Raw genomic sequence first — 13,202 nt, forward strand, 5'->3', positions numbered from 1 at the left:
TAAATTACTAAAATAATACATGTTGATTTAATAACCGCAGCCTTATAATATAGTTTGAAGTCTGGTAAATTAATACCTCCCATTTTGTTGTTATTGCCTAAAATTGCTTTTGCTAAATGGAGTCTTCTCTGGTTCCATATGAAACGTAAAATTATTTTTTCTACATCTGTGAAGAATGATGTTGGTAATTTAATAGGGATTACATTGAATCTGTAGATCACTTTGGGTAGTATAGACATTTTAACAATGTTGATTCTTCTGACCCAAGAGCATAGTGTGGTATTGGCACAAGAACAGGGACACAGACCAGTGGAACAGAACTGAGAATCCAGATATAAAACCATCCTCATATAGCCATCTAATCTTTGACAAAGCAGACAAAAACATACACTGGGGAAAAGAATCTTTATTCAATAAATAAGGGTAGCCAAAAAACTGGATAGCCACATGTATAAGATTGAAACGGGACCCACACCTTTCACCTCTCACAAAAATCAAATCACGGTGGATAACAGACTTAAACCTTAGGTGTGAATTCTAGAAGAATTAGAATTAGAATTCTAGAAGAAAATGTGGGAAAAACTCTTACAGACATTGGCCTAGGCAAAGAATTTATGAAGAAGACCCCAAAGGCAATCACAGTAACAACAAAAATAAATAAATGGAACCTGATCAAATTAAAAAGCTTCTGCACAGCCAAAGACACTGTCACGAGAGCAAACAGACAACCTACAGAATGGTAAAAAATTTTCGCATGCTACACATCCGATAAATGACTGATAACTAGAATCTATTTAGAACTCAGGAAAATTAGCAAGAAAAAATCAAACAACCCCATCAAAAAGTGGGCAAAGGACATGAACAGAAACTTTTCAAAAGAAGACAGAACAATGGCCAACAACCATATGAAAAAAATGCTCAACATCTCTAATCATCAGGGAAATGCAAATCAAAACCACAGTGAGATACCACTTATCCCCAGTGAGAATGGCCTTTATCAATAAGTCCCAAAACAAAAAATGCTGGCATGGATGCAGAGAGATAGGAACACTCATACACTGCTGGTGAGATTGCAAACTAGTGTAACCTCTGTGGAAAGTAATATGGAGATACCTTAAAGAGATACAAGTAGACCTACCATTTGATTCAGCAATCCCACTACTGGGCACCTACCCAAAAGAACAAAAGACATTCTATAAAAAAGACATCTGCACTCCAATGTTTATAGCAGCACAATTCACAATTGTAAATATGTGGAAACAACCCAAATGCCCGTCAATACATGAGTGGATTAATAAAATGTGGTATATGTATACCATGGAGTACTATTCAGCTATAAGAAATAATGATGATATAGCACCTCTTGTATTTTCCTGTATAGAGCTAGAACCCATTCTCCTGAATGAAGTATCCCAAGAATGGAAAAATAAGCACCACATGTACTCACCATCAAATTGGTTTCACTGATCAACACCTAAGAGCACATATAGGAATAACGTTCATCGGATATCAGGCAGATGGGAGCGGGGGGAGGGGATGGGTGTATACATACATAATGAGTGCAATGTGCACCGTCTGGGGGATGGACACGCTTGAAGCTCTGACTTGGGGGGGTGGCAGGGGGTACAAGGGCAATATACGTAACCTAAACTTTTGTACCTCCATAATATGCTGAAATAAAAAAAAAGCAAGTAACCCCCCAAAAATAAAATAAAATAATACATGTTTTTGTCACAAATATCAAGGTGATAAAGAGTCGGTAGTCTCCCCATATCCTTCTCCAAGTCTAACCCTTCCCCCTTGATAATGAATGTTTATAGTTTCTCTCCATCCTCATACTAAAATATATAGGAGAGTGTTTCTTTTATTTAAAAAAATGCTATCCTACTCTAGGTATTACTCTGTAACTCATTTATTTTTCACTTAACATTAGATCATGGACATCTTTCCAAATCAACACATTTTAATTTAAATTGTTTCTTTAATACTGTGAGGTATGAATTTAGGAGACAAAAGTACAAATTGAACAGTTGTTAGAGATATGTCACAAATTGGTCCCTGTGCTTTCCAGCAAACAATTTGGAAAGGAAAACACAATGAATTTCACTATGTCCATAACTAAAAATGAAATCAATCCAGTTGTCCAAAACAGCAAATTTTCTTAGGACTAGTTCTGAAGAAAAATTTATCCTGTGCTCCTCATAAAACAACAGTTTAACTACAATGAGCAAAGTGTTCAAAAACACCCCTACAGTAGATATACCATTGGTTTCCCAGGGTAGATTGTTAATGTCCATCAAAGTCATAATATTTCATAATAAGCAAAGCACCATTGAGCAGTTCAGTTACAAATAATTCCACTGGAAGACAAAAAGAAGTGGCCTAAGAGCCAAGTGGTTTGTGCCTAAGTAACAACTAAGATAACAACTAGAACATAGTTTCTTGACCTGGAGTCCATAGCCACCCATCCCCCTGTAGAAAAATTATATACAAAAAATTGAACACAAAATCCAGTTATATTTGTGTATATATGAATTTTTCAGGGAAAAATGCTTATGTAGATATATCTGGTTCTCAGAGAGGTTTGTGACTCAAAAAACTGATTTGGAACCACTAATGTGGAAGAACACACAGCCTATATGTATTCCCATAAATTCTCCATAAATTTTATTTCTCTCAAATAGGATTTTGACAGTCATTCACCTACATAGCCCTAGTCCTCAGCACAGGTCCTGGTACAATGTAGGTGTTATGGACTGAATGTTTGTGTCCCCCAAAATTCATATGTTGAAATCCAAACCCCAAATGTGATAGTGTTGGGAGGTGGGGCCTTTGAGAGGTAATTAGGTCATGGTGGTAGACCCCTAATGATTGGACTTATAAGAAAAACACAAGAGAGATGATTTCTTCCTTGGCCATGGGAGGATGCAATGAGAAGACAGACATCTGCAAATCAAGAAGCAGACCCTTACCAGACACCTGATCAACAGGCACCTTCATCTTGGACTTACCAGCCTCCTGGTAAAAACTGCAAGAAATAAAGGTCTGTTGTTTAAGCTATCTTATCTATGGTATTCTGTTAGAACAGCCTGAACTGAGACAGTAAACTTCCACTAAACGCATGTTGGATCAATTGAAGTTAAATAGGAGAGAGCATGTATTTACAATAGCTGACAGGACCTGGAAGTAATTCTGTTCTCTGTGGCGGTAGCAGTCACCTGACCTGAAGCAAGTTGAGGACCCTGCCAAGGAAATGATACTGAAGAGCAAGTAGGTAAGAAAGTGTCCAAGGCAAGGCCAAAACTTTCCCCAAGAAGTAATTTGTAAACACCTCCAGTACTTAGATAAATGAATGATCAAGGCCTCAAAGATTCTCACCATAGATGGAGATTACCATAATTTTAGTCACTTTTCTATTACTTCCCTACAGAAGTATGTCAGCCTATCAAATTATGTATGTGTGTTCAATGGCAGTGGTTGGCAATATTGATATACATTTTCCTCTTAAATGGACTGATCCATCATTTAGCTGTCATCTTGCATCTGCCACTGAGAGAGAGAAAACAAATTGACAACATTTTTCAAACTCAGCAGAGTTGTTTATTTTGTTAAGGACAACATATTCATCTCTGTTAGTTTTCATATGGCAGTGAGAGAGTCAACCCTTCCAGTTGTAAAACTAATTAATGGAAACAACCTTTGAGTTACTAAACTTGTAGTCTGACATTGCTGATTAAATTATCATGGGAGTAGTGAGTTGTGAAAAATATTAAAATAAATCCAGATTTTTATTTTATTGTAGAAAAGGGATTTAAGTAGCTTTTCTAATCAAGAATTCTTTGCTGTTGTTTGGTATGAGGGTGCTGGGGTATTTTTCCCTTTGTTGTTATTCTGGTATCATGTAAACATAGCCCAGGACACATTGTTTTTGGTGTGTGTTCTGCTCAGAAAAGAAACATAACTCTAAGTAAATTACTTTGCAAATTTTCTACTAGGTTGTAAGGAGGAAGAAATTTTGGAAGGCCCTTTTTTTTTCTTTTTTTTTGGTAAAATACTGTATTATGATTATCCCACTTTTTTTTTTTTTCAAAGAGTCTAACAGTATATCTTGTTAGATACAGTATGTCCTCATAATGTATACATTATTTCTTGTACAATGATATGAAATAATATGGGAAATATTCATGATAAATTATTAAGTGAACAATGCAAGTTAAAAACAACAGTTTCATATGTTTTTCCCCACCCCCCCCTTTCCCGAGTCAGCACCTTCAAGTGTTACCACTCCCCAAACGGTGCGCAATGCACTCATTGTGTAGGCATACCCCCATCCCCTCCCCCACCCCCCACCTCAGTCTGATGTCCAATTGGTGTCATTCCCAGATTTGTATTTAGGTGATGTTCAGGGAAACCAATTTTCTGATGAGTACATGTGATGCTTGTTTTTCCATTCTTGGGATACTTCACTTAATAGAATGGGTTCCAACTCTCTCCAGGAGAACCATAGAGATGTCGTATCTTCATCATTCCTTATAGCTGAGTAATATTCCATGGTATACATATACCACAGTTTACTAATCCAATCATGTATTGATGGGCATTTGGGTTGTTGGAAGGCCCTTTTTAAAACAAAAAGAGAGGAAGAGACAAGAAAGAAGAAAAGAGAAGAGAAAAGAGAAAGAAGAGAAGAAAGAAGAGAAGAGAAGAGAAGAGAAGAGAAGAGAAGAGAAGAGAAGAGAAGGGAAGGAAAAAATACAGAAAAAGGAACAGAAAACAACTACCCCCCAAGTAACCTATACCTGTTCATGGATACAGACACCTTCATGCTGATATAACTAGAGAAAATTTCATAGTTCTAACTGAAAAAAAAAAAAATCTAAAAACTATCCTTGAAACACGAATTCTCACCTTCTGTCATGATTTTTTTCTTCCATCTTCCTTCTAAATGAAAATCCTGGTGATTCAAGGTTCTTTTCTTTGCATTAGAAAAAAAGCCTCTAAAGGAGCACCATATTGATTTCTCTCTAGAGATTAGAAATCTCTGCTATTCAAAAGCTATTAAACATGTTTCCCTGAGAAACACAGGGATTGGGGTCTATTTTGTCTTCTCCATTTAAAAGCACCAGAGACAGACTAAACATTAACTCCCTGAGGACCACTTCAACATATACCGCTGAGGCACATGTATCCCTTTCAAAATGCTTTTCGATTTTTTTAAATTCCTCTTTATCTTTCCTTTCACAAGAAATTATTTTTGCACAAAGCTACTGTACAATGAGTTGCTCATTGAAAAAATGTTTGAGGAAAAGTATTTTATACAGTCTAAGAAATGACTAGCCAAATTTACCATTCCACAGTCACTATCTGAAACACCTTCAGTCATCCAAGGGCAGAGCTATAGGAAAATAGATGAATATTATTTCTGATGAATTTGTAAACATCCTAAAGCCACGTAGAGCCAAAGGATTATTCCTTGAAAGTTAATTGTGCAAACAATTTTCTTGGCCTAGAGAAATAAAATTTATGGAAATCAATGCTGTCAATATGAGTCATAAACAGAGGATCCAACTCTACAGCTGTGTAACTCACCTCACCTTAAGCTCAGCCCTGTCTGATCCTGTCTTTATTTAAAATTTTGATATTTTGTTCATGATGGATTTTTTGCATTAATTTTTATTTCTTTAAATATTACATTAAAATATTATCTTCATTACTGAGATTTTTGGCATGCCCTTATGTTTTATTTCCTAAGTAAATACCTTCCTCACTTCCTAATGCCAGATCATGTTTCATTCTGATGGCTCTTTAAGTTAAAAAAATGACTTCCATTATTTTTTTCTTTGCATGACTATCAATACATATACATGGTATTTACTTAGAAAAAATAGACAAGCAAAAAAAAAAGAAAAAATTTAAAATACCCCAGTCCCATATAACAATAACCACTGTAAATAACTTGCTGTAGTTCTTTCCAGAGCATTTTTTGTTTGTCAAAAGTATGTTTGTGTCAACAAGATAGACAGATGATAGATAAATGATTAAATATTTTAAAGGTGTGGCTATATAACAATTTTCCAGATTAGTCATGTTTTAAAGGAAGTAACATCATTTCATTTTTTACAAATTTACTAGAATATTTATTTTTTAAAATATACTTTCTCTATGAGTGTTGATAATTTCATTATCTATGTGCATCAGAGCTTTTCTAACCATTACAAGAATGTTGTTAACAAATCCACAAGGGGGTTCTGGCATAGGACCAATTGCTCGCTGCACAGAAAGCCAATTACTGAGACAACAAGGATCACCAAGAAAGAAACGTAACTTATTACAGGTGACATCACCTGGGAGATGGGAGAATTGCTTCAAATCCATCTCCCCAACAAACTGAGGGTAGGGGTTTTATAAGGGGTTCAGGAAAGTGACTACATAGATTAGGGCAAGCAACATGTGCAGGAGGTCTAATTCAGAAGTCATATGTTGGTGATAGACAGTGAGTCTTGGTATTGTTATCCTGTGAACAGTCTGCTGTTTCTGGGAGACAACTCAAAAGTTAAAAGGGTTAGTATAAATTGAAATATTATAATGCTCTGGTCATTGAGCCTGGGAATCCAAGGCATAAGAAACCTACAGGGAAAGTATATATCAGGAGTGTTATTTTGTGTTTGTTCATGGAACGGATTACAATGTTATAATGAAACTTTTAAAAACAAAAAAGGGTAATTCATAAATCAGAGATATGTGTACTTCTCCAAATAAGTGTTACAAACATAATCAATTTTCAGGACTAATTTAAAAACATAACAATAATCTCACTCTTTGTCTTTCTCTCTCTCTCTCTCTGTTTTGGCTCTCATTCTCATTCTCTCACTTTTTATTTCTTTCCTTCTACCTATCTACATTTAACCCATCAATGATTAAATACAACTATTATTCATATTAATATCCCCATTGATTTAGCACAGTTGATAACACTATGGATTTTGATATCAGACAGCCCAGGTTTGAATACTAGATGCGTGTCTTTGGGCAAATTACATTAGTGCTTTAGTCCTAAATGTACATATGTCAAATAAATGTCATAAAAGTACCTATTCTCATAGGGTTGCTGCCAGAATTAAATAAAATAATCTTTACGAATGCTTACCATAGTGCCTGGCACTGAGTAGGCATTCAATGCATGTAAATTATTAAAATTAAAATAAGATTTCTATCCCCGGAGGAAAGTACAATCAAATGGGAGAAAAGGGCATCTATTCAAATAATGCAAACACAGTCATGTGAAATAATAAAAAGGTAGCTAAGAATGAGGGTAGCCAAACTTTGGGTTCCATATTTGAAATTCATGTTAACTGATGGGCTTACTTTATAGCCAGTCTCTGTTTATAGGAGAGCCCTTTAAGTCTTAAGCGATATTAAGAGCCCAAAAGAAAATTAATACAAAATGACTATGTAAAATATTTTCTTAGCCATATTAACTTTCTTTTTCCAATTGCTTTTCCAATATGGAGAAAAAAATACAGAGAATGGAATTAGAACATGAAGTATACCTATGTGGCAAAGATGGTATATAAACATCAAAACACAATCAGGAAATTACAGACAGAGTTAAGTGTTCTAATCAAATAAAATCAGCAAAATGTATTTAACATTCAATATAAAATGGACTTTTTAAGGCATATATCAGAAGTAAGTGGTTTGAACACAGTATTCACTTTACAGATATTTATTTGACTTTAAGGAATTCCTGTAAATATCTATATTGGAGGAATATAGGACAGAAAGTGTTAACCTCTAATCTGAATTTTAAGTTACTATCAGGTAGTAAAGTTGGAAAGACTCAAACTAGAATGATGAGATGCCATCTATACCAAAAACATAAGCCAGAGGCTCTCAATCTTAGAGAAGGAGTTTCTAAAGCATCCAAAAACTGAATCACAGTGACATGGGTATAAATTTGAAGATACATAACAAAATTATAATTCTAGCTAAGTGTAAGCTTAATAATTATGTAGTGCCCTCTCTGAAGAAAGAATATACAATCATAAGAGGACTACACTGCAAAGTATAAAATTATAAATCAAGGGGGCAAAATTCCAGCACTGTTCAAAGAGGACACCCTGATTATCAAAGAAGAGTGTTCCACCTCTGTGTCAGCTACAGATCTGTAATGAGGGAACATGAGTTAGATTAATATAGCTTCATGTCACTAGTCATCAGCCTCATTCACCTAAACCCATTTCTTATGGTGCCATGATGGATATAATGAGGCTTCCCAAGTGAAGTTAACATCTCCCTCCTGCTAAGAGCTCCAGGGCCTCAGGGACTCTGAGTCTCTGCCTTTCATCTACAATTCTAAATGCATCCTCTCTACTAGATGTCACTACTTTCAGTCTCATTCCTTTAAACTAGGTTTCCTCCACTCCACCCACTCCCTACAAATTTTTACTCTAGTTGTCTCTTCATTTCAATTTTATTCTGAGTGCTATTTTACTGATTTCTTTTTGTCCAAAAATTATCCATATCTGAATTATCCAGTCACATCTATACAATTTTAATACCTAATGATGCCCTCTGATTTGTGTAATGTTCCAGCCATTTTCCAGAACTCAATAGATAGTATCTGCTGCTCCTTTGTAAACTTGTAGACTAATTATCTATAGTAATGGAAGTTTGATATACCTTCAAATTGTAATTACATGGGCAGTCCTAGATTGTATAAAACCCATGAAAATATGAGTCTCCTAGCAACTATATTGGGTCTCTCAATACCAATTTCCACCAAAAACAACCAAGTTCTTTGGAGAAATCCCTGATTCTAAGTTTTCCTGTATAGGAGAAAGTAAAAGGAAGTATACTATTGTGAGGTTCTTTATATGAAGTGCCATAACAACATTTGCTCCTTGATTGTACTAAGATAAAAATACATATTGTGTACACTAGATCAACCACAAGAAAAATAAAACAGTCATAACTATCAGGCAATCATAAAGAAAAATAGAATCATTAAAAATATTCAAATAAAATGAGGGCAGGAAAAGAGGGGAAAAGAAACGAGAAAAGAGATGGCACAAGTTTTTTCAAAACTATAAATCAGTAGACTTACACTCATCATATTAATCATTACATTAAATTTAAAGGGCCTAAACGTGCATATTAGAAGGCAGAGATTGCCAGATTGGATAAAAATAGAAAAAGCCAACTATATGCTGGTTGTGAGAAATCTACTTTAAATATAAAGACATAAATAGGTTAAGGCACGGGCGTGGTGGCTCACGCCTGTAATCCTAGCACTCTGGGAGGCCGAGGTGGGCGGATCGTTTGAGCTCAGGAGTTCGAGACCAGCCTGAGCAAGAGCGAGACCCCATCTCTACTAAAAATAGAAAGAAATTATATGGACAGCTAAAAATATATATAGAAAAAAAAATTAGCCGGGCATGGTGGTGCATGCCTGTAGTCCCAACTACTCGGGAGGCTGAGACAGGAGGATCCCTTGAGCTCAGGAGTTTGAGGTTGCTGTGAGCTAGGCTGACGCCACGGCACTCACTCTAGCCTGGGCAACAGAGTGAGACTCTGTCTCAAAAAATAAATAAATAAATAAATAAATAAATAAATAGGTTAAGGCAAAAGTATGAAAAAAATCGTAACAGGAAAATGTTGGCATGGTTACATCAATATCAGATAAAGTAGATAGCACAAAAAATATTTCCAGGGATAAAAAGATACATTTCATTTTTCAAAAGTGGCCAATCCATCAAGACAATAAATATAAATGTTCATACACATAACACCAGAGCTTCAAAATACATAAAACTAAAAGGAAACATTCACAAATAAACTTGAAGATTACCACACTCCCCTATCAGTAATCAATAGAACACATAAGATAAATAAAAATTTACAAGATTTAAACAACATAATCAACTTGACTTAACTGAAAATTTAAAACACTCCACCTAATAGCAATATAATACACAATTTGTCAAGTATAAATGGGATATTCATCAATAAAAACCATATTCTCTACTACTAAAAAATCAATAAATTCAAAAAGATTATTAAATTCATTTTTTACCAAATGGACTTAAACTAGAAATCAATAAAAGAATGCTATATAGAGGAAGGACTGGCACATGTAGCCTGCCACTGAGTGGCATGCAGCAAGGGGGAAGGAACGCCTGCTGCTGCCACCATCTTGGCACCATAGGAGGGGCTGGGTAGGCCAGCGCCTGAACAAACTCTTCAATCCCCCACCCAGTAAATTATGACTCAGGACTCAGAATGGTCTTTCCCAGCACCAAACCCAATTTGGGCCAGAGGGGACCCAGAGCTGGAGGGGGCAGTTTGCAGCAATATAGATAGGGGGCTTGAAGGTGCAAGAACTGGCAGGGTCCTTTGAGACAGTCAAAAGGAATGGGTGAAAAAGCTGCCCCAGACTGACCTTTTGTAAATAAGAAGGACCTTGAAGGAAACATTGCCCAAAAGTTGCAAAAGCCTCCAGGTAGCAAGAAGCCCCCAGAAGAGAAAATTTTCTTTAAGTTCTGGACTCAGATGGCGAAGGAGGGGGCCGGAGACCCATGCCTCCAAATATTCCCACAGGAGCCCTGGGAAAAACTGAGAGTGGGGATTCAATTGGTGCTAATCCACATGGACAGAAGCAGTCTAGTGGGGGATGGGGGGGTGGAACATTCCCCTAACCGCAGGCATGACCCCAACACCAGCAGCACCCAGTCAGACAGGGAGCAGTGGGAGATGGGGCAGGCAGCAGTGAGTCAGCAAAGGCAAGCAGCTGAGAAACTTGAATGGTACTCAGTTATATTTAAATGGCAGGATCCTGGGACTGTGTTGCCTCATCAGTTTAAAAGGGCTTTCCTGCTCTGTTTGACAAGAGGCTTAGCAGGGGACTTGTGGAACGTGCAATTAGACAGATTCATAAATTTGTATTAGCTTATCTGGGGTTCGTAGGAATGGCTCTGGATCCCAGACTTCAGACCAATGGTAAAGCCCTTTTGTGGGGAAAAACAAGGAATGAGTCTTAGAGTCTTAGTATAGATGCTGAGAGGCATCCCACAGCCAGTGGCATGTCAAACCCACTGAAGAGTGTTATGAGAGGATGCCCTCTCTGCCTCTGGGCAGTAACAGCTACTAGTGAGTTGTTCAGTCCAGCCACCCTTTTGCCAGCCAAAGAGAATGAGCCTTTACAACATTCTGTTTAGAGGTTCTGGAGACTGTATTCTAGCAGGATGAATCTGTCAGATCAACCAATGCGAGAGCAAGACGGGGATCTTTTTCACTGACAGGAGCAGCTTTACGCACAATGAGGGGCTGGATATGTGGTGATCACAGCAGTGGCACTGCCACCTGGGACTTCAGCCCAGGAGGCTTAGTTGCAGTTATAGAGAGAAAAAAGGTAAACATTTTTATGGACTCCAAATACACTTTTATGATTGTGCATGCTCATAGTGCCATTTAAAGAAAAGGGGTCTCCTGATGGCAGGAAATAAGAATATTAAGCATGCCACTGAAATAATGGCCTCAACACAGGTCATGGCTGAGCCCAAGCAGGTGGTCAGCATGGCAAAAAGAAGTCATGCCACTGGCAGAGCTGCTAAGGAGGCCACTGGAGTTTATCTGTTCCTTGGGGCCTTGATACATCAGCTAGACTTAGACCCCCTTAAAAACTAAAGACTAGGGCTCTGACCTTTGGGATGGCACAGATAAATGGAGACATTCTCATAGACCCAAATCCTTGGTTCAGCCTTTTATGAGGCACCCACATAAATACACACATTGAGAGTATGATGCCTTGATAGATTTGGTGGGACCTCATTTGAGAGGGCCCCATTTACAGCTAACTATCTATGTGCTTGGGGTGGTCCACAGATAGAAACGTGACCTGCTACACAAGGAGCCCAACATGTGGTGGGGTTCACCCTTTCAATGATTGGCAGTTTCACTCAGATGCCTAGGCTTGTGTTGGTAGATACCTTTTCAGGCTGGGTAGAGCTTTGTCCTACCTGGAGGAAAGACACAACTAAGGTTACTATAATCCATCTGGAGGAACTCACTCTGAGATGGGCTCCTACCAGGAGCTGACAGGTCCTTTGACAAGTTCCTGCATGCATACAGGAACAGGCCTCAGAGGACAACAGGATGACAGGCATCAACAGTCCAAGGAAAGAGGCCAAAAAAATGGAGAATAACATGCTGGTCATGGAGGCCATGGACAGACAGCTACAGAGACAGCTTAGTAGCTCCTCCTCCTAGAGCGAAGATGTCAACAGACACCCCATTGCCAACAGGATCCAGAAGTGCACTCCAGAAGCCCTGGACATTTCACAAGAGTGATAATAGACCCTCCTTTGTAGCAGAGGTAACCCAGCAAGTAAACAAAGCCCTACACCTAGAATAGAAATTGCATGCATCCTGGAATTGATACAGGAAACCCATCTAAAGTGGGATAAGATATTGACACTGGCCCTTCTCTGGGTAAGGGTAGCCCTTTAGAAGTAGGCTAAATTTAAGTTCCTGAGAAATAGTTTATGAGAGACCCTTGCTAGCACCTCAAGGTAAGTATGATAATATAACCATGAGTAAAAGAAAACAGAGTAAAACAATATGTCAAATGAGTGGATCAGGTGCTAACCATGTACATGAGTTTTCCTCTTTCAGGTCCCTGCCCCATTTGAAAGCAGAGAAGTGAAAGAGACCCTATGAAGTGCTTCTAATAACTCACACCTTGTTAAAATTGTCAGAAGTGAAAAGTTGGGTCCATGATACCAAAGGTAAAGAGGTATAGCCCCAAGTGGAAGGTCTACAGTATCTATTTGAGAAAAAGAAAAAAAAAATTAAAAACTTTATATTTTGGCTAATCTTTCTTTCATAATTTGTTCTGCCTATAGGATAGAGGGACAACTCCTTAGTGAGGATTTCCCCAGGCTATCACCTCTTCCATTAATCTGTGTTACTGCTGGATATGTTATCCTAAACCTCATTTGGTATAAGTATTTCTGTACATGATTTCTGAATTTGCAGAAGCCAGTATCTCAGAATACCTATAGGGTACAACTAATAGCTCTGTGCTCAGAGGTCCCATGTTTCTCTTCTTACCCGGCTCTATACCAGACATTGTGTGCAAGGCAACAGTCCGTTTCACCTTGTCAATCCTTATGGTTATAGTCATTGCTTATGCCCTTTTTCAC

This window comes from Eulemur rufifrons, chromosome 2 (assembly GCF_041146395.1).
Source record: "Eulemur rufifrons isolate Redbay chromosome 2, OSU_ERuf_1, whole genome shotgun sequence".
Classification (NCBI taxonomy): Eukaryota; Metazoa; Chordata; class Mammalia; order Primates; family Lemuridae; genus Eulemur; species Eulemur rufifrons.